The 26,929-nt window shown below is 37.4% G+C and overlaps 1 pseudogene; it reads left to right on the top strand.

Moving 5' to 3' along the window:
• The window catches only part of LOC121324446, a 179,936-nt pseudogene that overhangs the window by 70,928 nt on the left and 82,079 nt on the right, over positions 1–26,929 (top strand).

Genomic DNA, 26,929 nt, shown 5'->3' with positions numbered 1-26,929 from the left:
CTGAATAAACAATTGCTTTGAGCCCTTGCTATGAAAAACTCAAAAAATCTGGCATCAGACTGGGAGCATAACAAAAACAAACATCTTGGCTCAAAATAAGGCCAGCTGATTTGTTTGGTGGTTGAGATCTGGGGTCGTAGCACTCAGCAGTCTGACCTGGCAGTCAGGCAGATGTACCTCCAATAGGAGCACTTTAAGAGGTACAGGGTAGGGCTGCAGTGAGTGTAGATAGCTTGAGTCGCTCCATGGATAAAGTGTTGGCCTGAAGTGTGGAATGTAGTGGGTGAGAGTGCAAGGATTGTAGATAATGTATTAAATTCAAGTAGATCATCAATGGGGTTTTATGGCAGCACACAGTGCAGTGGATTTTGGTTATCATGCAGAACTGTTGTACATCGGGCAGTGGCTTTGAGTAGCACAGTTGCTGGAGAGCTGGACTGCAGTATGAATGGTAGCTTAAGTCTGGGAGTTAGAGATCTGGGCTGCCATGATTCTTTTAACAGGGATGTTACAAAACTAGTGAAATTATATGGTAGTTAATTTAAAGATGTTTGTAATCTGGGAATTTATTAACTTACCTAACAGCAAAATTCACAGCCACAGTGAACCCCCTAGAACGTAATTCATTTATAATATTGTGTTTAACATTGCACATTTACTTACTGGTTTAAAATCTTGTTGATATTGAGTGGTACAATATCAGGATGGCACATTACATATACAATTAACCAGAGTTGGGGGTAGCGCGTTAGTAATGTAATGCGCTACTATAATAATATTACATTTCTTAATAACATAAGAACATAAGAACGTTTACAAACGAGAGGAGGCCATTCGGCCCATCTTGCTCATTTGGTTGTTAGTAGCTTATTGATCCCAGAATCTCATCAAGCAGCTTCTTGAAGGATCCCATGGTGTTATAACGAATTATTACAATGCGTTAGAGCTTTAATTTGAGTAATAATATTACAGTTACTTTACATAAAAAATAAACAAGTGTTTTCTCGCTACATTATATATTCTACATCTAAATGATGTGTTTAAATCGGAAGCAAGCAGCAGTAAATTCAACAAGACTTATTTACTTATGAACTAAAGTAACCCACGGCCTTACAGTTTATTTGTTTGGCATACATTTAAAAAACGCATTACCAGACTAGGGAGATTAGTCACAATTGTTTCGCAGGGCAAAAGGAAGGAATGTAGTGGGTAATATAATGAGTAATATAGCACGCTATTTTTTTAAATTAAGTAACATGTAATACTAATATTATTACTTTTTCTCAAAAAACAGATAATGACTAATACATTACTTTTTATCAGCAACAACCCCAACACTGCAATTTACAGCATTGAAATGGAAAAATAATTAGATAGCTTTACTTTTTCATCTTACTAGTAACTGGTCAATAAAGTATTTGATGTGTTTCCTCTTCACAAAAATGGTGCCTGAAAGAAGCAAAAGCCCTTTTAGACATAGTTCAGGGACAGAACAGGGATTGGACAACTCATTTTGCAGCTATAAGGGATTTGATTGTGATGATTGCTATGGCAACCATGAAGTATGTATTATCAGTTCTGTCTGTTTTAATTCCAAATGTCTCTGTCACCATGGAAGCTGAAAACTGAGACTGCTACGTTGTCACTGCTAGGATTTTGAGAAATGTAATGTTTCTGATTTCAGACCATGTCTGCCTAAAGGTTCAGTATGGGAGGCAATGGATGAACAAAGGGTGTCTTTTGTGCTTAGCAGCACACTGATATTTGTTCAGAAACTTGATAGTTGCTTAGAACAACTTATGGACGTCATAAGGATCTCATTTTGAAATCTGTCTTGCATTTATTCAAATCCAGTAGTGACTGGCCAAATTGCACATTGTGTTGCTAAGCAGCTACAGAGCTTGATTTAGGAAATTCAGCTGTTTTATTTAGGCTTAAACATGCTTTCTTTTCCATATGTACATTTAATATAAACAGCATACTGGTACATTGAGTGCTGTGTTTATTTCACTCAAGAAGATGAGCTAAAAAAAAAACATTCAGTCCATCCTCAATAACTTAGTATACAATATTGTGTATTTTTAGTTGTGTGCTTGTTTGAAATCTGTATTGTATTGAAATAATTGTATTTATTTATTTTTTTTACATACGTTTAAAATGTGGGGAAATACTACATTGGAAGATATCGCATACAGGATTTTACACATTCTTTGTCTTGGACAACTGTGTTGTAAAAGCAGCAAAGCAAGTATGTAATGAGAGAAGAATGTTTTTTGAAAATGGATTTCGAAGTATTTTTTTTTTCCTGTTCGGTTTTAATTGCTTAGCAGAAAAAGAATTTGCTTTAGCCTTCAACTTCTGAGAAGAACCAAAAAGGAGTATCATGTTTTAGCAACAAAAGTGGATCACATTTCCCATTCTGTATAAATAAGATGGATAATTGACATAGCTGAATGAAATATAGAAACAGCAACCATTTTCACTGGTGTGGGGCCGAAGACATCGGCAATAAATCTGAAGCGAATGAATTATTCACTCTGTGAATTGACGTGGAATTGAACCATGGGGTTGTATTTCTTGGTGGTTGTTGTTTATTTGTGTTGAGAGGAAGCTGAGGAGAGAATTAGCATATCATTCAAGTCTGACCATCTCCAGGATCTCCTAACATGAATGACAGACTATAAGTGTACTGTATTTAACATGTGATTTAAATAGATTGAAAAACATTTTGGGCTGGTTTTACAGACCCTGATTAGCCCTAATCTTGGACTTCCTAATGTAACTAGAGGTAAGGTAGTCCAAATATAGTGCTATTGAGGGTCTGTGAAACCAGGTTTTACTGTAAATCAATCTTCATACCTCATCACATTCCTTTTCTTTACTACCCTGTAGGTGAACAATGCCATATCCTATGCATATCTTTAGATCAAAGTGAATTGAAGCATTTTCATGAGTGTCACAGTGTAGTTAAATAACATAAAGAAAATAATTAGACCCAGCAGTAACCCTCTGTATCATTTAAAAAGATAAAATAATCCCCACAGTAAACCACCCCTTGCTCAGTGTGTGGATAAAAATGTGCAGATAAGGAGAGAATAAAGAGGCATCACAGATGTTAAGTAAGAAGAGGCTGCTAAAACATCAGTAGAAAACACCCTATGGGCCATAACTGCAGCCATTACATCACATAGGCAAGTTATTGCATCTCCCTTGTGCCTCATGAAAGATAGTGGGTACGATATACTTTGTTTAACATATTTGTCTGAAAATCAATAGGAACCAAGATCACACTGTACCTTACTGAGTATTTGTACAAATGCATATCCAAGTCGGTTCTGCTCCGACTTTGAGAAATGCAAAAACAGAAGATGGATCTATATATATATATATATATATATATATATACCATATTGAATTCCCAATGCTACTCCTGTCATGAACGGAGAAAACAAAGGATTGGCCCGGTAATCTGTGGCCATGACAGAAAGATCAAATGTTTCCCTCAATCCATAGACATGACCTAGTTTATCTAAGTGACAATGACCTCCAGGGCCTACTTTGAGGTTCTGCATGTGACTGATTTTGATATACTGTGCCGCACTTTGAATGGCTGCAGATAATTACACGAGATACAGTGGGCTCTCCCTGTAATGCATGACAAACTCAATTTACTGTTCATGTTTGCAAAACATCAACCCAGTGAAATGCTTCAGTGGTACTCCTAAAGGATTTTGGATTTACGGAAGTTATTATTCTTTAGGGTTAAAACAGTTGGTTTTATGATTATGTACTCCATCATAACCTTTTGGTTCCCCCATTGACAAATAACTACTTGAATTAATCGTGTGTCAGTTTAAAGTATTTACAAGCAGGGAAGTTTTGATATGTTGTAAAATAACTATAGGGATGTGTGAGAAGACTTTCTGGGAAATCTTTTGAGCTGAATCTTGGCTGAAAGGATGTTATTGTTTTTTAGGTAGTTTCTAGAGGTTAATGTTAGTCCTTTCACTTCCTGGCATCATGCCCTGTTGTGTCCAGAGTATTGTTTCATTGTAAGGTACATTTAAGGCCTGCATATGAGTTTGGATAATTAATTGGCACAGGACCTTGAAAGCCCAAATATCCACCTTTTGTCAAGTATTCAGGCCCATCCCGGATCTCTTTTTCCTACCCGGTTATTATTTATCTTGACCAGCTTATTGTGTCTGGACTGCGCTCATTGCTTTTGAATTTCTGCCTTATCACCGTTTGTTCCTTTTCCTTTTAGATTGTACAGGTGATTGCAAACGAAATTAAAAGGCTTTTGGCAAGAAGGATTTCATCTCTAACAATTTTATTACAAATACAATTTCGTTGTGGGAGATTCTGATGAAACTGAACAGTATTCATTCAGCTTTTGTTCACAAAACACTTCCGATAAACAAACAAGAGGTCAAAGATAATTACCTAGGAGGAACCCGGTAAAAGCTAAACAATGGGCAGCCATACTAAACCAAACAGAGTCCAATCTGTAAAGTTAGAATTCATAATTCCTATAAGATCATTACATTATTATTATATCTAACAATAGATAGTTGCATCCAGGCCCGTCTTCTAATTGTGATATCTGTTTAAACCATTAAAACATACAAAACAAGCAGAGATTGTCTCAGTGCCACAGCTTCACAACTGCAAAAGACTGGTTAATATCGGGCTCCCGATTGGCACATCCAGTAAAGGCACTATAACCTGGAGCTCGCCGATTCGGATTCAGACTATGACCAGGGTGTGCTCAGCTTACTGCGCTCCAGCGACCCCTGTAGACTGACTGTCTGTCTGCGGGCCTGCCTGCAAGCGACCCAGAGCTGCGTGGTCCTTCAACGCTCTAGCTCTGAGGTAGCTTTATGGTGGACCTGTGGAGTGAAAAGAAGCGGACAGCTGATGACACACGTTTTGGAGGAGGCGTGCGCTCATCTTCGTCTCTTCCGAGTCAGAGCAGGGGTTGCAGCAGTGAGTCAGGTTTAAAATTGGGCATTTCAAATTGGGAGAAAATGGGGTAAAAAAAACAATCGGCGATTCCAAGTTGGGTTTCCAAGACCCAAAGTAAGATGTCTATTGGCCCTGCTACAAAGCAGCTCAACAAACTTTAGACCTACTGGAAAACATCTGTATATTGGTGGTTTAGAAGGGGAAAAGGTTAAAGCAGTGGATCATTTTACAAATGACTTCTTGCAAAGTTGATTTTTAGTAATAAAATACAGTTTGATATTTATGAAACTCTTCTACAGTTTTTTTCAGAAAACTAGTATAAAAAATGACACTCATGAGATTTCATTGAACTATTCATAGTTTTTTTCCGATGTTTATAGCTATTGTTTCTTTGGGGGGGAAGAAAGATCATAGTGTCATTTGTACCATGTTTAGTAATATAAAGACTTATTTATAATATAAGTACAGTTTAGTTAAAATAATAAATTTCTTTCACAAAAAAAAAAAAAAAAAAGATGCTGCTAATTTTCCTTTCCTGAGTTTGGATAAACAAATTTGGAGCCAAAACTCACATTAGTGTAATCTTTTTCTTTCTTTTTTTTTTTCTTGTATAGATAATTGTGGCCAAGTCTCCTGTTGCTCCATTTTCTGTATTCATCTACACCGTTCAGAACTCGGGTCTTGAACTGGAAGGTAAAGGCAGATATTTTTTGAATATTTGAATAGTGGATCTCACTGAGCTTCTTTCCTCTAAAAATATGTCATGCATGAAAGCACAGTGGAGACCCCCAATGCCCTCTTATTCACAAGTGAGTGGGATCCCTGCTGTGGAGGTGGAGGGGCATTGGCAGGTTTGACCTGGAATGGATTTGAACCCCAGGAATTAGACCCCTGCCTCCGAAATGAGTTAGTGAAGACTTTGGGAAAGCACAAGCCATTAGTGTGATCCCTTGCCAATGCTCTTTCATCTTGAAACTCATTTCCATCTGCTACAAAAACTTGAAACTGGTACTTGGTGCAAATGTGTTTACTTTTGTTTATCATGCCGCCATTACTTTTGTAAATGTAAAACATAATCCAAAACAGCTGTCTTGATTTGACATTTTAGTGTTTAAACTGATACAAAACGCAACCATTTTGAGGGTATTTGTCATTAAGTCGGTTCAGATAAGTTAAGTTTACAGCAGGCTTGACAATAAGCATGAGGTTATGATGCTGTGAACAAGAATCACAAGGGAAATTAACCAATCAAGCACATTGTGCTATAAATATTTCAACGTGAAAAATTCTGTTCCGGTGTAACAAGCAATATGTTTGTCAATATAATGACATTACATTTTTTTTTTTTTTTGGCCATTTCTGGCCACAACACTCTATTAAATGAGAAATAAAAAGAATTAGATTTGGACTAAAGTGAAATTAAATATCCAGCGAGTTAAACACAATGCTGCTTCATACTCCAGTTTCACTGACAAAAAAATCCTGGGTCACGTGTAGGTAGGGGTGCTACCATCTGTTTCAGACACGCATTAATAATGGCGATGGAAAATAGCCATGAATGCAGGTTAACAGGAATGGTTGGCTTTCTGGGCTACAGGTGAAAATGCCTTTTTAGTGATGTATAGCAGTGATGAGCCAGCTACAGCAGAACTTCAGGTTAAAGGTCTTGACCTTTTAGTAATACAGTGCAGATACATTAAGTAATTGAAATGAATACATTTCATGTCTTATGAACACCCTTTGCTCCCAGTGTTCTTGTAGTTCTAGTTTAATTGTGTTGATTAGAACTATCTGAGTAACTTGGTCCCTATGAAAGCTAATTGCAGCCTGGGCAACAGTCCTTACACAAGGCAGGGACAGCACAGTAATGATTTCTGTAATTGTAAAATGTGTCGTAGCAAACAATCCTGCTCACTGTCAAAGTGAAATAGAAAGCGGAAGCCAGTGACATCATCAAAAACCTCTCTTCACAGACCAGGTTTGGTAGGTTGGCTTTGCTGGCTACCACCAAAACTCACCTATGTCCTTCCCAGTGACATTGATGTCTGCGTGAATGAGGGATCGTTGAGAGCTTCGGTGACGGGAAATATGGCCGGCTGAGGGCCCTTCACTGTGCAAGCCGCAAAGAGAGAGCACATTTCCCACAAGCACTTCAAAGACAGACTTATTGTTGTTGTACAGAAAGACAAAAGGGCTCTGGATCTGTTTTAGGAGGGGAGCAAAAACAACCCCTCTGCTATTGGCACCCTTCTATGGCTTGTTTTATGAGGCCTACTGAAGACAAACCAAGTCTCTCATAACATGGGGCATAAACAAGAACCTCCGCTGTAGCCATTGCCAGAACTAAAACAAACTTTACTTTAGCTTGGCTTACCAGGAATTGGGCATTAAGATAGTTGTACAGAAGTGCGTGTAAAGTAGTGTTAAATCTACAGGTTGTGTGTAGCAGTATTGAAAGTACGGGATAAAATGGGTAAATTTAAGATTTTTAACTTTAAACTCACCCTGATTGAAGCTGACTATCCTTAACAAGAATCTGTAATTACTCGCTAGCATATAATGTAAACTTAATTATCATTCAGCAATCTACCTATAACATTTCCGGCATTTTAACCAAGAAAGTTGTATTTTCTTAACAATAGAAATGCTGGTATTGTTTGGCAGTGTCCCATGGCTCTGTGGAATTACACTGATTTTAGGTTGTTATGGTTTTGTGGCAGTGCTGAAATAATCATGAGTCACATGAGTAGAATGGAATTATTCAGTATTTTGTTCTATTTCTTGTGACAGGTTACATGCAGTGTTACATGTAGCAGTGCTGTTTGCCAGACTATAGAGTTAGACCTTGATGTTTATTTTGGAAAGCAGATCTGTCAGGCCCTGCGGAACTTAATTAGAATCAGAGGCGGTGAAGTAATAAACTAGAAGTGGTCCACATGCACTGGGGGTCAGAAGTATGGGCACCCTGTGGTTGCAGATAATTATCTGTAACTTTAAGCACTTTATTAGTTTCTTGAAGCAAGTCAAGGAGACAATCGCTTTGGCTAATGTCTTTGGTGATTTTATCAAGGCTTTTATTTATACTGATCAACATTGAACATGAATGCCCAAAAATAATATTCTGGAGTTTTTATGTGATTAGGCTCAAATCAAAATAACAGAATGTACAGGGACCAAAGTACATGCTCTGTGTTTCGTACTGCTACAGCAGGCCTGTAAAAGTTCCCTAGACCATTGCAGATCTATCACATTATATATATATGGCATGTCGTAATAAAATTTCCCATTTTGCAATATATATATATATATATATATATATATATATATATATATATATATATATATATATATATATATATATATATATATATATATGAAGAAAAATATATTATTTTTATAGTAGTAATTTGCTTTTAATAATTAGCTAAAATAGTGAGTTTTCAATTACTTTTACTTTTCATTTACTTCTTTATTTTGTATTTCTAGTAATAGATGAGTGTACTGTTGGATTCACATAACAGCTGCAATACATGAAATTGACATAGTAGGCAAACAAGTATTAAGTCATTGAAACAGATGAGTAAAAATTAAGCAAGAAAAAGAAACAAAAAACAAAACTTCTAATTTAAAAAGTACCCATTATTACACTATGTAACACAATTTTTGTTCCTGGGTAGTAAGTGTTATTTCCTAATTGCTTATGCCTCAAAAGTATAGAAAATGGCTATTATTCCCCACAAACTTTGCTTTTGTGACCAGGACAGTGATATTTGAAATTTACCTATTTCCAATGAGAAAACTGGTGAATTTGTGTCTTTTCGTTCACATAAAGTCAGAAAAAAACAACATATGAATCCAAATTAACATGTATTTATACTAAAGTAATACAAAAATGACTACAAAAGATTTAGAAGCGAGTAGTTTTTCGAGATTTATGATTATACTGTAAATCACTTTCACGAATCAGCCCCCAAATGTAGTCTTCCATCATGTTCTCGTTATACTGTCCTTGGTAGCGGCGTTCAAAGTCCAGTATATCCTGGTGGAAGCGCTCGCCTTGCTCCTCCGAGTACGCTCCCATGTTCTCCTTGAATTTATCAAGATGAGCATCAAGGATATGGACTTTGAGGGACATCCTACAGCCCATTGTGCCTTAGTTCTTCATCAGAGTCTCAACCAGCTTCACATAGTTTTCGGCCTTGTGATTGCCCTGGAAGCCCCGAACCACTGCGACAAAGCTGTTCCAAGCCGCTTTCTCCTTACTAGTGAGCTTCTTGAGGAATTCATTGCACTCCAGGATCTTCTTTATCTGTGGTCCGACGAAAACACTGGCTTTGACCTTTGCCTCAGACAGCTTAGGGAAGAAGTCTTGAAGGTACTTGAAGGCTGCCGACTCCTTATCTAGAGCTCTGACAAATTGTAAATAGGTAAAATAGGTAAATTTCAAAATATCACTGTCCTGGTCACAAAAGCAAAGTTTGTGGGGAATAATAGCCATTTTCTATACTTTTGAGGCATAAGCAATTAGGAAATAACACTTACTACCTAGGAACCCCCCAAAAAATAATTGTTACATGGTGTTATTCATTAAGACTTTTTGTTTTTGTTTGAAAGATGGTTTATGCTTGTTTTTACAAACGCTTTTAAAACTTCAGTGATTCAGTGAACTTCCTACTCTTTAAAAAAATTAACAGTAACAACATTGATTTTGCAGTTAGTATATTCTAGCTGTCTTTTTAAATAAGGTGTCTTTTTAAATAGTATTATTTTTCTAAATACTAAGAAGCTTAAAATCAGCGGTCAGCAGTTGGTCTTCCAGACATTTAAAATAAAGGCAAGTGAGACCGAGCAGGGCAGCAATAAAACTCCCATCTGTGGAGCTGGAAATCAGGACGATTTGCAGACCGCTCTTCTGGGAACGTGAGGATGTTAACACAGAGCAGCCATAAAACTTAATATATAGCTGTAGCCAGGAAACCGGGTCACACAACAAAAAAGCAATACAAATCTGTGTTTGTTTGTTTGTTTAATCATCTCTGTCAGACACAGAGACAGAACCAACTGAGGATAAAGGGCAGCCAGAGACATGTGTGGTAATGAGGTCCTACTAGTCTAAAGCTTGTTAAACTAAACCAAGTAACATTCCTTCAGCTAAAATGATTGGATAGGCACATTCTCTTAAAGGCTGTACATGTAATATATGAAGAATATGAGCAAATATAGATATGTTTTTATTTTTAAATAAGTATTGTTCATAGCACAAATATAAGCGATACAAGTCAAACTGATGCAAAGATTATATCATGTGTCTGTGTCGCATCGATAATCTGGGTCTGCTGTGTATAGGCAGCATTGTACATCCTTATCTGCTTGAGTGGGCCAAATTGTGATTAAACAAAACAAAAAAGTATTTTACTTGACTAGTATGTCTTAACATAAATTGCTCAAATTGAAATGTTTAATTTTTAACATTTGACCGCACAGGGAGTTTCTTTTGCAAAAAGCAAAAGATCATGACACAATATTGGTACCTGTGGAGGTTTTTTTCGAGGTATTCCGTCTCAAAAACAGTCAATAAATCTGCTGATTGGGGATTATGGTTTTCAAAGACAACCTCAGTGATATGCTTTGAAATTAGGCCTGTTTGGAGAAGTTGTTTAACCTCAGACTTACACATCTACTATATATACTAGGCTCATGACAGTGCAGAGTCCTTTCTGGTGTGGCAATATACCCTCAAGTTGTTCCTAAAACCAGGGAATGACTCAAAAGAATGCCCATGACTCTAAAGTTTGGTTTCCATAACACTTGTCTTGCCATACTACCCCTGTCATACTCCACCCCCCACCCCCCCTTCTCACATAGCACCACACACACTTTAACTGACATATAGTACACACAAACACCCAAAGTGTACACTGTCTGTTTAACATAATATAGTATAATATGGTGCACTCACAGTGATCAAACATGTTATGATATATTAACTACCTCTTAAGTAGTAAAGTGATGAAAGAACAGCCCACTCTACCTTTTTGTCAGATAATTAATACAAATAGTGAGCAAGCTGCATTAATTAGAAAAGTGTGGAGGATGTGGCCACTCTCTTCAGAAAATACACTAAGACAGTGTCCACAACTGTAGCAGAAGACAGCTAAATAAGAGGTACACGCATGTCTTAATTCTCTTTGTGTCTGTGTTTAGTGGCTTGGCTCACAGCCAGTCTATTTGTTTGAGAGGAAAAAAGAAAAACCATTCGCTTGGCAAATCTCTGTTCATAGAACGCCAGATGTGAGGCCTGAGATCCAGAGGCTTTCTGTCCAACATTTACACACAGAATTCTTTGTGCCGCTTTCTATACAAATATAAACCTGACGGCACTGTGTTTTGAAAAGGGATATTGCTTGTAATTAATTCCAAACACCACAAAGTATATTAGCAAGTGGGGAGTTATAAAAAAATGGCAGTGGACATGTTTTGATACAAACCCCCTGCTTTTTCCACATTTTTGGCTAAAGTATTGTACCACACAGCCTTAATGGACGTGCATTGGAGTTTTATTTTTAGACTGCTTAACACTTTACCTACTTACAAGCGCTAATAATAAGAAATACTGGGGGACACGTATCAATCGTTTGCAACGGCTTTAAGGCCATAGAGCCGAGTATGCGCCGGCCTTAAAATTGCCCCGTATGCATCATGACACTTTTGGCAAGTTAAGGCCATGTAAGAACCAGCAAAATGCGCATCCGCCACTCATTAGCCATGCATTTTCAGGCATGTCAAACCTTAATTATGTGCATGGGCAAATTGTAGGTCGGGCTTATTTTTAAATTAAGTCTGTGATATTAAAATTAGATTTATGAAGCGGCAGAACAGCTGTGCCATCCATAAAACGGTCCACAAATATTTCAAATTGGTCTTATATGGGTGCAAAGAAAAAATCAGAAAGCAGCTCATAGGAAAGCATTATGGTAGCAGTCATATAGGGGCAGGGACAGATTAAGTTTAATGGGGGCCTGGGGATTGGAGATTGCCCCACTGTAATCCATATAAACCTAGGTCGTTTCCTCCTGTTGATTTCTCTCCATTGTATTTTCCTAGTACTGGTACCTTCGCATATATTTGTTGGTATTGTATTAAAATAGCTTGTCAGCTTTGGGGTTTTGTTTAACATATGTTCCTAGTGATGACACTGTACTTGTTGTGTTCTTCCTTTCAGTGGCGCTCTCATACTTCCTAGGTGCTGCATTGTCAGACATTCGTAGGTTCTGATCTGCGTCACGTTCTCGCCGCAGCACACCTGATAAAAGTGGCATGTGACTAGATCGCAGGTCAAGTCATATGACCAGGCAGTCCCTGCTCCTCCAATAGGAAAACAGACATTTTTATGGTTCATTGTTTGTGTTTACCCCTAGTGACGTCACAGATGTCACGATTCGAAACCAGGGCTTTTGGTGGAAGCACTCAAAACAAGCTTTACGATTGTACATTTCTTATAGTTACAGCGCAAAAGTATAAGTGAGGTGTGTGTGTGTGTGTGTGTCTGTGTGTGTGTGTATATATATAGATATACACATACATACATTATTTTTATTAATTTTTTTAGAAAACTATTATAATGTAGTTTAATAAAACATAATCGGATTGTAATGTGAAATAGGTGACGTGCGCTTTAAACAGACCTTTTGTTCTGATCCAAACAGTCACATGCAGTTTAGATATTATATAAAATTATATATATATATATATATATATTATATATATATATATATATAGATATATATATATATATATTATATATAGATATTTGGGGCCCCGGGAAGTCTTTCTGAGGCCCTGGGCTGCAACCTCTAAAGCCCCTGCGTTAATGCGGAAAATGTACTATATTTTTTAAAGAAATTTACGAATGACAATAAAAAAAACAACAAGTTTGTGTCATGAAACCTACATTTTATTAAAAAAAAAAAAAAAAAACCATTTTCTATTTGCGTTATATTATACTGATGTAAGCTGCCTAAAATGTGTTATCATTTATAGTTCAAGAACATCACCCAAAAACCAAGGCTGAGTCTAGCTACTGAGTCAACTCTTGAAAAATGTACATTGCAACTTGATTCGCTATTGAAACAATCTTTAAAAATGTAACAAACTTTAACTGGAAACAAGATGTTTAAAATGGTCTGTGTTTGGCTGCAAACAAAAAAGTAACAAGCAGATAAAATAGATTTTAAAAAAAAAAACGACCTTGAATAACAAATTCAGCAACATTTTTGAGTTTTGTAAACCATTAAAATTTATGTTGACATAAGTTTTAAAATTACTGTGTAATTCCCATAGCCTATTTTGCTGCCACTAATCCCAAAATATTAATCACAGAAGAAACGTGAACTGCAAACCTGAAATGACAAAACTGAAGCTTTTGTGTTTTTCTTTATACACACTGTACATTAGTAGTATGTAAAAATATTATTGTACAGTATGGGGAATTCACCAATCATAAAGCCGTATTTGTTTGACCCTGTTGCCGCAGTAACAAAATGCATGGCATTGAGCCGGACCGTATACAGCTACTGTAGCGCTGCTTCTACTTGGTAAAACTATGAAATCAACAGGGGAGGTGAGTACAGTAATGTAAAATACTGTAAAGAAAATAAAATGCATATTTTTCACAGTAGACAGTTAAGTACATGATTTCCATGAAATTCATGATATTGTGAATTTTCAGGGGCATTTCTTACGATGGAGAGTGCAGGCTCTTAACCTTCCTGAACAACCCAGGAAAAGAGAGAGAGAGAGAGAGAGAGGAGAGAAGAGAGAGAGAGAGAGAGAGAGAGAGAGAGAGAGAGAGAGAGAGAGAGAGAGAGAGAGAGAGAGAGAGAGAGAGAGAGAGAGAGAGAGAGAGAGAGAGAGAGAGAGAGAGAGAGAGAGAGAGAGAGAGAGAGAGAGAGAGAACTGAGGAGAAGGGATATATTTTTTGATCTCCCTGAGGATGAAATATAGATCGATACCGGCTATAACATTATGTACAATTGTTTATATTGGTTATATAATAAACTTGGTTCATTATATCCTTTTCATTATGTATATTTGTTTGTGTCTGTCATAATAATAATTTAATGTCAATACACTTCGTCAATACGGGTCACTGTCTCTCCAAATGACCTACCTATAGTTCAATTGAGGCAGCCCATTTGAAGGGGGTGGGGGGGTGAGGGGCGCTGTTTTTCAGATTAGTCTGTTAATCTGTACTACCGTAGCCCATTATGAAGGTTTCAGAACACTGACGCAGCTGAATTTAAATGTGCGCTAGTTAATACATTCGGGATGGGTTGAAATGTGTGCCAGGGCAGCGCACTGCTTTACACTCCGCCAATTTAACCCTGCGTCAATCGATCTTGATACATGCCCTTCCAGTGTTTTACAGCTTATGAACAGCAAATAGGGCTGTGTGTCAAAAGATGTCAACACTGTGGGTTGGTCCGTAAGGGAAATGGTGAACATTATGAAGAGGGTCATAATGCTTTACTGGAAGATTGCATATGTGGCCCAATAAATAATTTTTTCTCTGGAGATTTAGATTTTTATCTGGCTTGGGTTTGGCGTTCCCAGCTTAACCCATGTAAAAACACACACATACAGTGCTACCACACCACACAAGGCTCAGGGGATATTTCAGGTCAGGCATGAGATGCATTACTCAAGCTTTGTTTACATAGTTATATTTCATGTAAACAGTTTAAGGCCATATTCCTTTTGCTAAAAAAAAACAAAAGCACATTAAATAAATCAAAAGTTTTGCTCAAAGCCTAGAAAAATAAAAAGCCACGACCTCCCCCTCCCCCCTGTATTTCAAAGGCATGGGCAGGCAGCCATGCATGCACTGGGAGTTGTGCCAAGAATCAGACAGGCAGCCAGACAAATCTGACTTTTTGCAAGTGGCTTGTTTTTCTTATCCTTTTTTTCATAGATGGCCCATAGTCTTATTTCCAGTGGGATTGAGTTCCCACTTAGAGGGTGAACTGAATTGAAAACATATCTGTTCTGTACTCTCCAGTAGCATATATGGATACATATTAAATGTATAATATATACCTAAATGTATATTTCACTTATGTAAAAAGGGGATACCAATGCTTTGAAATGAATTACCACTTATTGGCATTAGAAACATGAGCACTGTTCCCTAATCCTTGCAATGACTATCTTTTTTGTTCTTTGGTTGTTTTAAAGAACTTCTGCCAAAGTGAGGCATAAAAAAAGGTATACTATGGTAAAGGCATGTAAACTGTTGGCAAGCTAGGGAATCAAGTATGGGAAAGTATGATAAAAACTGTGAAACATTAGTGAAACTGCAAAACTATAAGATTTTAAATGTATATGACTGATTTGGATTGGCAGAACATTACAAGTTCAGGCTGCCCATACTCCCTTGGCTCAAATCTCCTCTTGAAAACCCACTGCATCCCTCAAAAATGTATTTCCAAACCTATAAGAACTACATTTTGTTTTGTTCAGAATTCTGCATTTTCACGTACAGAAAGAAGCAAGTACAAGCAAGCACAGCATAATAAAATAATCCCTTGCCAAACAATAAGCCTAGCCTTAAAAAGTAGTGAACCCAGCTTTATTGTCATGATAAATCAAGCATATCTTTCAAAAAAGACCCATGCATGCAAATTCAACCCTGATGTAGTCCTATTTGTTGAAGATTGGTACTTTGTGTACAGGAAGCATGCATGCACAAATTCTCGCAGTAAAGGGGTGTATTATTGCAGTCATTAAATACCCTGTAACACCCCAACCCCTCCCCCCTTCCCATTTCAATTTCCTCAAATGACATTGAATTAAAGTGTGATGCTGGTAAGTGGCGCAGAAGGAGGACAGATCAGCGTTTCCTTTTGTGATGCTACTCAGTGAATAGAACCCCTTGTTGGCACAACCAGCCCACCCCCCTTGCCCCCTCTCCCTCCTTCTTCGAAATGATCAGCCCGTGAAATGCATTACCGAAACTAAACTGGGAAGAAGAAAAAAATGCAAATTAGACTCAGCTGTTTTCCGTTCATGTTTGTAGCCGTGCGTATGGTGTTCAGGAAAGAAAAACAAGAGGCTGAATTAAGTCTAAAATGGCTGGGGTGTCTCTAGAGAGTCAGGGCTGATGTGTTTTTAATGACTCGCTGCTGTTTTTAGAGGGTTCCCAAACCTTTGCTGCCCTTCTCAAAAGCGTGTTTCTCTTACCCCAGAGCCAGCTTCCTGATTGGCCACTGAGTAGATCCAATACCTTTCTTTCTTATATCATGAATTTATTTTATTTTCAAACCTTTTTAAGTGGTTGAAAACAATCTGTACAGCCGATATTACATCTTAATATTTAACTTTTTTTTTAAAGCTCACCTTTTGAGGGTTTTTTTGTGATTTTTAATGATCTTTGGCTTGCATCCTGTATACATAATGTTGGTCTCTACAATGATAAATTTGGAGTGGCCAAGCAGCTGTTCGTCGACAGCAAACCTTTGCTTGAAGTTTATTTGGATAAAATTATATGAATGTGCAGCATGCAAATAAGTACTGTTGTTTGTCGTATTAGGTACTTGCAGGGTTCTGTGTATTGTGTGTTTCTATCTGGTTGATTTACAAAAGCTGTACTCTAATATATTCATAAGCAATTATCTATATTAAAACATTATTACAACAGCTGTTTGAATTCAGCTCCACAATTAAATGAATCCTAGTCAACAGTCTCCCTCCCAACCTGTGAGGGTGCGGTATAACAGGAACAGTGTGCCCCGGACTGGATGGTTTGGCAGTTCATTCCAGGGTGAATCGGAAGTTGGCTATCCAGAAAGTCGGAGTCACAATACCAGAAGTCATCGTCTTAATGCGGTAGGCGATGTGTCAGTCATGGATTGAAGGAGATGTGGTTGCACTCGCTACCGAAGGGGGCATGACTGGGGGTATATCAGGGGATATGGCAAAGCAGTCTGTTCCTTTGTTATGGTTATGGAAAGACCTGTAAATGACGTACAAACGAAAAAGTACCGCAAGTGTTTAGTGTTGTCTTATTTGTCTGTTTAACTGTTGTTATTTGTTATTCTAGACGGGTCAATATCCGGGTGCTGTATCGCTAAGCGAGCATCAAACCCGGAATAAACTGCACTACTATTGTCACTGATTATTGTATTAAATCATCACTTGCACTAGGAGCCCTCACTATTGGACTTGTGATCATGTGTGTATAAAGTGTGTGTCATTGTTATTATTATTATTTCAGGACTAAACCCTGTGGTTTACCTGTGCTATACACATCGTTGTTTAGAACCAGGTATTATTATTATTTAAGATTGCTAAACAAACAACCCAGCAAAAATAAAGACCTGTTTTTCACTGTGCACTGTGTTGTGTTTGTTATTACTGAGCACTGCATAACCTCTACACCTGCACACTCCAAACCACTTCACCACAGCAACACAGTACACGTTTGTGTTACTTGGCTTTGACTTATTCCGATATAAGCCGTCAGTCAATACTGTATGTGTCCATAATGACTGTCCACTTGTAAACCTGAAACAGTACCAAACGTGTTTTTTTTTTGTAGTGCTTTGTTTATGAATCACCTTGGATATCAATTTTAAAGGGTTTTTGGCTCCCATGTTGAGCGTTATGTAAGCCCTATGCAATGAAAAATTCCATCTGTCGGACCAGACACGGAAGGGAAAGGCAGTTTGTGGAATGACTTTAGTGTCTGGCTCTGTCAGTCTGACATATGTTTTGTTGTGCTTATGAACAAAGTATAGAATATATATATATATATATATATATATATAAATATAAGTTTACACCAGGTTAGACAGTCTTTTTCAAAGGACCCTGGAGACATCAACTGGAGATGTTAGCTTTCAGATAAACTAACCAGATGCATCCTATTAATGTTAAAAGATCTACTGAAAGACATTTTTAATTCCCTTAGGTGCTACAAACACTTTTCAGACTTACTACTGCAGACTCAGTATGGAAAGAGTTTGAATACTAACATGTCTGCCGTATTGAGGTCATGTGAAATTTCAGCTGCATAGAGGCAGTACATTTTAATGTGCTTAGATTTTCTTACTTAAAGAGTAAGTAGCAGGGTTCCGAAAAATGTAGCGTCCCATGTTTCCACGTGTTGCAACAAATGATTCAATAACCTACCTGTTATTTTTCTTTTCATTGTTAACATCCGGACAACCTTTTACACTTATAATGTCAAAGTCTGTTTCATGTCCACTGTAGTGCACTGATAGTGTAAGGATTATTGTCCACATTGTGAAACAGGTAACAAAGCAATAACGATAAATGATGTGGTGTGGAACAAAAAGCCACTTACAGAGGCTATAGAAAGTCTACACCCCCTTTCAAAATGTTCACGTTTTGTTGCCTTATAGCCTGGAATTAAAAGTTGTTTTTTTTTCTTTTATCTACACATCCTACCAGACAATTTCCAAGTGAAAAAATATTCTAGAAATTTGTAGAAAATTAATTAAAAATAAAAACTGAAATAGCTTGGTTGGATAAGTGTCCACCCCACTTGTAATAGCAATCCTAAATTAGCTCAGGTGTAATCACCTTCAAAATCACACACCAAGTTAAGAGGCCTCCACCTGTGTTAAATTGTAGTGATTCACATGATTTAGGTTCCCTCTGCTGGGTAGTGCATTTCAAAGCAAAGACTCAACCATGAGTACAAAGGCACTTTCAAAAGAACTCAGGGACAAAGTTGTTGAAAGGCACAGATCAGGGGATGGGTACAAAAAAATATCAAAGTCCTTGAATATTCCTTGGAGCACAGTCAAGATGATTATTAAGAAGTGGAAGGTGTATGGCACATACCAAGACCCTGCCAAGATCAGGTCGTCCCTCCAAGCTGGATGACCTCGGAAGAAGAGAGGCTACCAAGAGGCCAATGGCAACTTTGCAAGAGGTACAGGCTTTTATGGCGAAGACTTATCAAAGTGTGCATGTGACAACAATATCCCAAGCACTCCACAAATCTGGCCTGTGTGGTAGGGTGGCAAGAAGGAAGTCATTACTCAAGAAAGCCCACCTTGATTCCCGTTTGAAGTATGCAAAAAAAAAACCACTGAGGAGATTCTGTAGCCATGTGGCAAAAAGTTCTGTGGTCTGACGAAACTGGAACTTTTTGGCCTAAATGCAAAGCGTTATGTTTGGCGCATACCCAACACAGCGCATCACCCAAAGAACACCATTCCTACTGTGAAGCATGGTGGTGGCAGCATCATGTTATGGGGATGTTTCTCATCGGCATGGACTGGGGCACTTGTCAGGATAAAAGGGAAAATGAATGGAGCAAAGTACAGAGAAGTCCTTGAGGAAAACCTGCTACCCTCTGCAAGAAAGCTGAAACTGGGACAGAAGTTCACCTTTCAGCATGACAATGACCCAAAGCACAAAGCCAAAGCTACAATGGAGTAGCTAAAGAACAAAAAGGTAAATGTCCTTGAGTGGCCCAGTCAAAGCCCCGACCTAAATCCAATCGAAAATTTGTGGGATTTTGAAGATTGCTGTCCGTCCACGCTCCCCAAGGAACTTGACAGAGCTTGAACAGTTTTATTCGGTAGTTTGGTAGAGACCTATCCCAACAGACTCACAGGTGTAATTGCTGCCAAAGGTGCTTCCACCAAGTATTAACTAAGGGGGGTGGAGACTTAGCCATTTATGATCTTTCAGTTTTGTATTTTTAATATATAATCTTTTTCTCAATAAAAACTTTTTTCCCCTTAACAGTGTGGAGTATGGTGTATAGATAACTGGAAAAAATCCTCATTTAAATGCATGAAACTCTTGAGACACTAACTCATCAAAATGTGAAAAAAAGTTAAAAGGGTGTAGACTTTCTATAGCCACTCTGTTTTTATTTTGTTTGTTTTTGTTTTTTATTGCTCTTTTTGCAGTGATTTTGAGGACAGATCTCAAACCATATTGTTTCAACTCTGGACATACAGATCTTTTTTTTTCAGATATCCGTTATATTTCATTTTTAAAAATCAGTTTTGTCAGAGCTGACACTTCCCTTTAATTATGCCTTTGGGAATGCTTGGTTTCTTTTTACAAAAAATCCCATTTCTAGTTGATGCATTGTCTTTCTTTCTTTAGCTAATTAAAATTAAAAATTACTTTTGGAACTGTTACATCCAAAACAAGCCTTGACATTCTAAAAAATGTGTTAAGAAGCTTAGCCGTCAATTATAATGTTTGATTTTGTGATTTACTTTTTCTTTAAAGGCTTGTGACCAGGATGAGTGGTGGTCACGTCAGGCCAGGAAATGAATAGAACACACAGGCAGTATTACGGGGCGAGGCGCAAATGCGCTGATTTGTATTTTATTAAATAAAAGGTTTTAAACAAAACAAACCACTCACAAAACAGCGTATTGTCCAAACAAAATAAACAGGCAAGAAAATAACAAACGAGTATTGTGCTGGTTCAAAACCAGCACGTGTAGCAATTGTTTCTTTTAATAATTATGTTGCCTCCTCTTACTCCCGTTCTCTACTCTTGAACGCTCAACAACACCGTTGAAGCCAAAGCTGCAGGTCTTTATAGTGGTGGCCAAGGGATTAACTATCTTGTTATCCCTCAGTCACATTTTGCACAGGTTTATTAATTCTACGTGACTGTCGGCTGGTTAAATCAATAGCTGACAGTCACGCATTCTCACAAGGTATTTTTAAAATAGATAATGTCGGACGGCACCTTGCTCGTCGACCAAACATAATAAATCAAAACACTGGCTTTTCATCGTCATTTAAAATATGTACATGATAATAATAATAATAATAATAATAATAATAATAATAATAATAATAAACAAATACAAAATAACACAGACCATGCACCGGGGCAGGGAGTGCCCTGTCACAGGGCTTTTAGAATAGCATTTACTTGGTGTTTCAAATCCATGTTAAGAGGCTGGTCAGATGTTTAGCACGGCTCTTTTAAATTTTGCAGCAGTATGGAAATCTTTGTAATCTGTTGGTCACATCAGTAGTATGACTGGAGCCATATTGGTGGTGGAGTTTAATTTGGCTCAGATAGCATCCTTACACCAAATTGTTTTTAACTTTCGGGAACAATTTAGCGCTGCTGTTTCACAGCAAATTAGCTAAATCAGTCCATTGGATTGCCGGAGATAGAACAAATGACCGGAATTACAGGAATTATAGGAATATTTGGTACTTTCAAAAATTCATTGAGAGAAATGTCACTTTCCCATTTTAGAAGGAGACTAAAAAAGGGACTCTAGTATTATTTCTTATCTGATTTTTTTTTTTTTTTTAGCAACATACATGTGCTATGCTCTTCTATGTTTCATTGAAAGAATATTTGAGAAGTACGGGTTTTAATGTATGCAGCAAAAAAATGTTTCTATTGGTGTGCGCTACTCTATGTTCATGTACAGTCAGCTCTGATAATCTCAAGAAACATTATTTTATCTCCAACAAGAGGGCTTGTCCCCACAGGTACAGAAGCAAGCCTTGTGAACAGAACACTGTATTTGTAATAGACAAGGATAAGGTAAGCCCTTTTCCAAAGTGGGTAGCAGTTCACACTTACAGACTGTAGTCTGATTAGGCTGAAACAGTCTCAAAGGAACGGGGTATGGTAAGTTTCCACTGAAACGAATCTGAACTGGTTTGATGCTGTAGAGTACATTTTATGTGTATAGTACGTTTGTGTCGCACTACTAGGAGAGGAAATGTGCTCTGTAGATGGTTTGTCTTTCAGTGGCTTGCTATGGTATTTTTAAAAGTGGATTCATCCCACTTGACTTAGGTGACTGTTTCATCCACATTGATTTTGCCTCAAGCCTTTAGAACCTGTCGTACTTTCTTTGACTGTGTAACACAACTGGTGGGTGTTGAACGCAAAGGTTTCTGCTCCCTCAGTTCTCACTAGATGGCCACATCCAGCAGCATTGCTGCTCCTCATAATTAAAAAACACACCAGTTGCAGAATGGTGGAAAATCAGAAGTGACACGATTCAGGGAAAAAAAAAAAAAAGGATATGGTTTTACAAAATTTGGTCAAAAATCACCCAATAGATTTCGAACTGCCAGGGGTAGGTACATACTGGTGTAACTTGTATGAACAGGAATAAGGGAATTTTTACTCGTGAATTTACTTCCTGTATTTAATAACATTTTTTAAATGCTCCTGAGGCAATGTCTGTAGATATTAGAACTGTAGTAGAACTGCTCCCCTTCGCTTGTGTAATTGCTGATTTAGAATTTATTTACTCAGATTACAGAGCATGTTGTTTATAGTACGGTGTAAACCAGGTCTGTGTCTTAACCTCAAGATATTTAGCTTATTGGCCTAGAGACATTTTCCATAATGATGTTTTTTTTTTTTTTTTTTTTTTTTTTAAATACCTTTTTAGGAAACATTCTTACCTTATAAGCCCAATATCAAATGTAAAACTGGACTTTTAAGTTTGTTTTATTTTTTTTTTATTTTTTTGCTACAGTACTTGATAAAACAACTTCAATGTTTGGTTAATTCACTCACTGAGTGAGATTAGGGGAATTGTGGAGGAAGAAGTCTGCACTTCTACAGGTAAAAAAAAAAAAAAAAAAAAAAAAAAAAAAAACTTTTTGTCAGTAAACTGGTCAAGTTATTTTTCAAAGCTAAACTTATACAAAATGTTACAAATCCCAAATGAAATTTGACCACCCACCCTCCCCCTTTAGAATATTACATTAAGCTGCAAGACAGCCCCCCCCCCCCCCACCCCTTCCTTCCTTGTGTGTCATGCAGGATCCATTATTATTTTGAAAGGTTGGAACAAAAGGTCAAAACCGGGCAGCTATGAGTGGACAAGCAGGGCTGGGGGTGGGGTGCTTGAGGGGACGGTCTCCTTTCACAGACACACACGCAGGCCTGTAAACAGGGCTTTCATTTAGTCCACTTCTACAATCCCTAATTTGGCCCATTAAAACCAGTTCCTCATCCAAAGCCAACAGGGCAATCATTGCCACAGTGATTACTCACAGATGTGCAAACTTACACAATGAAGCAGACTGGCACAGTCCTAAACAAAGGCATACAAACATGTACACACATGCAGCAAACAGACATTTACACAGAGAAACACAGGCAGAGACAGTCACACACAATCATAAACAAACACATTAATGAACACACAGACAAACCTGTACAGACAAATACACCAACATTGACAATAGGACAATAGGATTATAAATAATATTGACACTTGTTTTACAATTGTTTATAACCCAAAACATTTGATTGTCAAGAAATAGCAGATTCTGCAAATATAAGTTTACTGTACATTAATAACCAAATTAAAAGTCTATATAAAAACTATGTATAGTACTAATACGTTTATTTTAAGACCTTTAGATGATCAGCCAAACCATTTGAGTATTATACTGTTAAACTAAAGGTGTCATGAAACAATGTATTTTGTGAAAAAACATGAAACGCTCACATGTTCTCTTAGATGTGTAATATTAACCATGTTTTAACCCAGGACATTAATGGTAATAAGAGTACAGTGCTACTTCTTTTTTTTTTTGCTATCTGAATTATATATCAAAAAATCATTAAACAGTGATTTAGAGAAGGGCCCTCATAATATAAAGTAAACAACATGACAATTTAGTGTCGACATTACCTAACCACACAATTAACAGATCACTTAATAGCGATTGAGCACTGTATTTAATAATGCTAATATCTTTAATGTATTACTTTACAACCTTGGTCATATTTAAAATTATTGGTGGTAAAATGTAATTGTTGCCCAGCAATTTGCACTTCTACCAGCACACCAGTATCTAGAACATATCGAGAACAATTGAGTTACCAGAACAATTGAGTTACCAGTAGTTTTTTATAAGCTCCTTGACGAAGGACTTCTTGACCATGTTATGTATTCATATTTTATCACCTTACTTTATCATGCCCTACTTGCCTTTACTTAAGCACACTTTGCTATGTTTTTACTGTGATATTAATGTGTTTCATTGAAGCATCTAAAATCAGTCCTGTTGTGATGGTCCAATAGCTGAGCAACTTAATTATCTTGCTCAAGCAGGCTTTTCTTACTCTTACACTTGTACTATAAAAAAATAGCATATAACTCACTTTGAGGAAATATTTCACTAAGCCTGTAAGTGGCAGGAATTCTCAATCTCTATGTGTTTAATGTCTCCTGAGACTGGCCTTAGATCCCATTTAAGCCCTTTCCCTTTCTGCCGCTTTGGCAGTTCCCACAGACACCCCCTGTTGGTTGGTAGAGGGAGGCGGGGGTGGGGTGGTGGGGCCCATGAATTCCCACCAGGCTCGGGGGTGGGGGTGGGGGGGCAGTTTAATGAGATGACACACAGCAGCAGGTGTTTTGAGCCAGCTTCCAGAGCAGCTCTCTGGAAAACAGAAAAAAATGTTGGAATATCAAACTTTTTTCTTCAAGGTCACAGTTCAATTCCAACGCTCTTGATCAAAAGCCATTTTGATCTGGTGAATGTTTGTGGCCCAGTGGGAAAATGTTGTAGCCACACCTGTTCCTTCACAGATGACTCTATTTAGTTGAATTGTATTTATTGATTTTTTAAAACAATTTAAACTGTACATTGCTAGACATTAGAATATACATATGTATAAGCACACTCAAAATGGTAACAGGCAGTGTTTTGGAAGCAGTAATTCAGCTAAGACAGACTCAATAGAGAGTTTTGAACAACAGGGTCCAAGAAAAGGAGCTGGACTGTCTAGAAACTACAATATCAGACGGCTTCACAGAGCCCAATTTGCATTGGCTACATTTGTGGGGGTGTATAGTGCCACTTAGTACGATTATAATCAGGGAACAGAATTCTGTCATCTGAAGCCTTTATTCTAAGTATCTAAACTTCAGCAGACTACATGCTGTGCATGGTAGAAAGGTGCATCAAACAGATATGTTTTATAGAAAGGAATAGTGCTGTGATGTGTTGATCTCAGAACAATAAACACCAGGAAAATGAAAAAAAAGAAAATAATGTCATTTTTCTTTTTTGCATTTTCTGTAGATAAATTGGCCGTGTGCATTTTTTATGCTATATGACTAATGTGTGGTGTGTTACATTATGAAAAGCAGCAGTGCATTTGTAGTGTGACACAGAGTATTTAGATTAAGCTACAATGCAGTATACAAAGACTAATGTAGTACTGTATGCCAACCTTTATAAATCACTACTAGCAAACCCAATAAACTAGATGTTGACTGAATCCCAGTGAATATTTCCTGTGTAAATGCAGTATTTTCAAATGAAGCTCAAAGAGAAGCGAAAACAATAAACACAACAAAACCTGCTTGGTCAAGGCAGTGTAAATGAATATGAAGTGAAAAAAAAAAAAACGAAGTAAAATAAAGCCGGGGGAGGATTGATGAGTTAGATCTGTGGGAGAGTGAACTCATTTCTGTGCACTCCAGGTTCTGCACTTGAAGCAACTGTGTTTAAATGCTGAATTCACGCTGACGTCCTTGTATCATTCAGATCTGTTTTACAATTAAACCAAGCTAGATCTAATCAAGTGCTGGTGTTGGCCCATCTGCCTTTAAAAAAAAAAAAGGAAAACAACCAGAAATGTTTAGTATCATAAAGCATAGCTTATAATGTTTGCTCAATATGTTACATAGAACATCAAGCGATCAGAAGTGTACAAATCACTAAAGCATATTATTTTCTCTAACATTAAATAAAACAATACAACATCCAAGTCTCCCAAGTGAATCCCTGGTTAAAATAATTACTTCCAGTTACCATGTGGGACACATTTACAACAGTGATGGAAACAACCAGAATTGTGGTATGCACATCATTCATGGATCTCTTATTTATTTTAACCAGTGACAGATGGAAATTAAGTTTATGATCCAAATTCACTTAGTCATACCATCAGTAATACTTCATCGGAGCGGGACCAGAGGGTATTAACTCTATGCTGTAATTTTTTTAATTTCATATACCAAAAAACATGTTTAATTGTTTCAGCAGTTACCCCCCCAATACATCCCTGAATGCGTCAAGATACCCTTCTTGCAAATTACTACAGCACCTGCGTCCTTTTCTAGGTATTGCAGTAATTATGGTCTAATCAAAATGCAAAAAATGCATTAATGGATCAGTAACGTATAACCTGGTCGCTTTAAAAATAACCTTGTATTTTACAGATTGTGGTGTACTTTCTCAGTATTCTTTTTGTGAGGTATAAATGTTGAATTATTTTTTAACTCGTCTGCTTTTGTACCGCAGTGTATTTATTCAGCATTTCATGTTCTTTAAAATGCTCTACTGATGACACTTCTTCAACTGCATGTCTTCTAGCATTTTCTAGGTCAGTTGTGGGTATTGTGGATTAAAAGGCAATCCTTGAACATAAGAGAAAACATTATATTTTAAAAATAAAAGTATTTAACAGGTTCCAGTAGTAAACATTTCAATTGCAATGCAGTTTAAATTACTCCTTGACTTGTAAACATTAGACAGTAGGCAAGGAGCAGCAGCAGTGACTAATGAGACTGTAGTGCCAGATAGACAGGTGTAGACATCAGAGAATGTATTGTAATCTCAGGGCTTTATAGGTGGCACAATTAAGAGGCTTGGGGAGGCTAAGCCTCCCCAAAATAAATTTCCCAAATCCTCACAAGAAATTGTTCTGACCAACACAAAAATATTAGTGAGAGAAGATCCTTTTTTTTTTCCCCTCAAGCACGCAAACAAACATATTTCTCGTTTTTCCTACAGCACACCGCCAGACCGGTAGGGCAGCTGGGATATCAAAATCAACACTGTAGTACAGATACAGGATTTAGTTCGCATTTCAGTGTCACTCGACAATACTTGGCTGGTTTAACGTCCATTTTCCCTGCCGATCTGAGTCCCGGATACCGCTGCA

This window comes from Polyodon spathula, chromosome 12 (genome assembly GCF_017654505.1).
Source record: "Polyodon spathula isolate WHYD16114869_AA chromosome 12, ASM1765450v1, whole genome shotgun sequence".
Taxonomy (NCBI): Eukaryota; Metazoa; Chordata; class Actinopteri; order Acipenseriformes; family Polyodontidae; genus Polyodon; species Polyodon spathula.
This window is presented reverse-complemented; position numbering and strand designations above follow the sequence as displayed.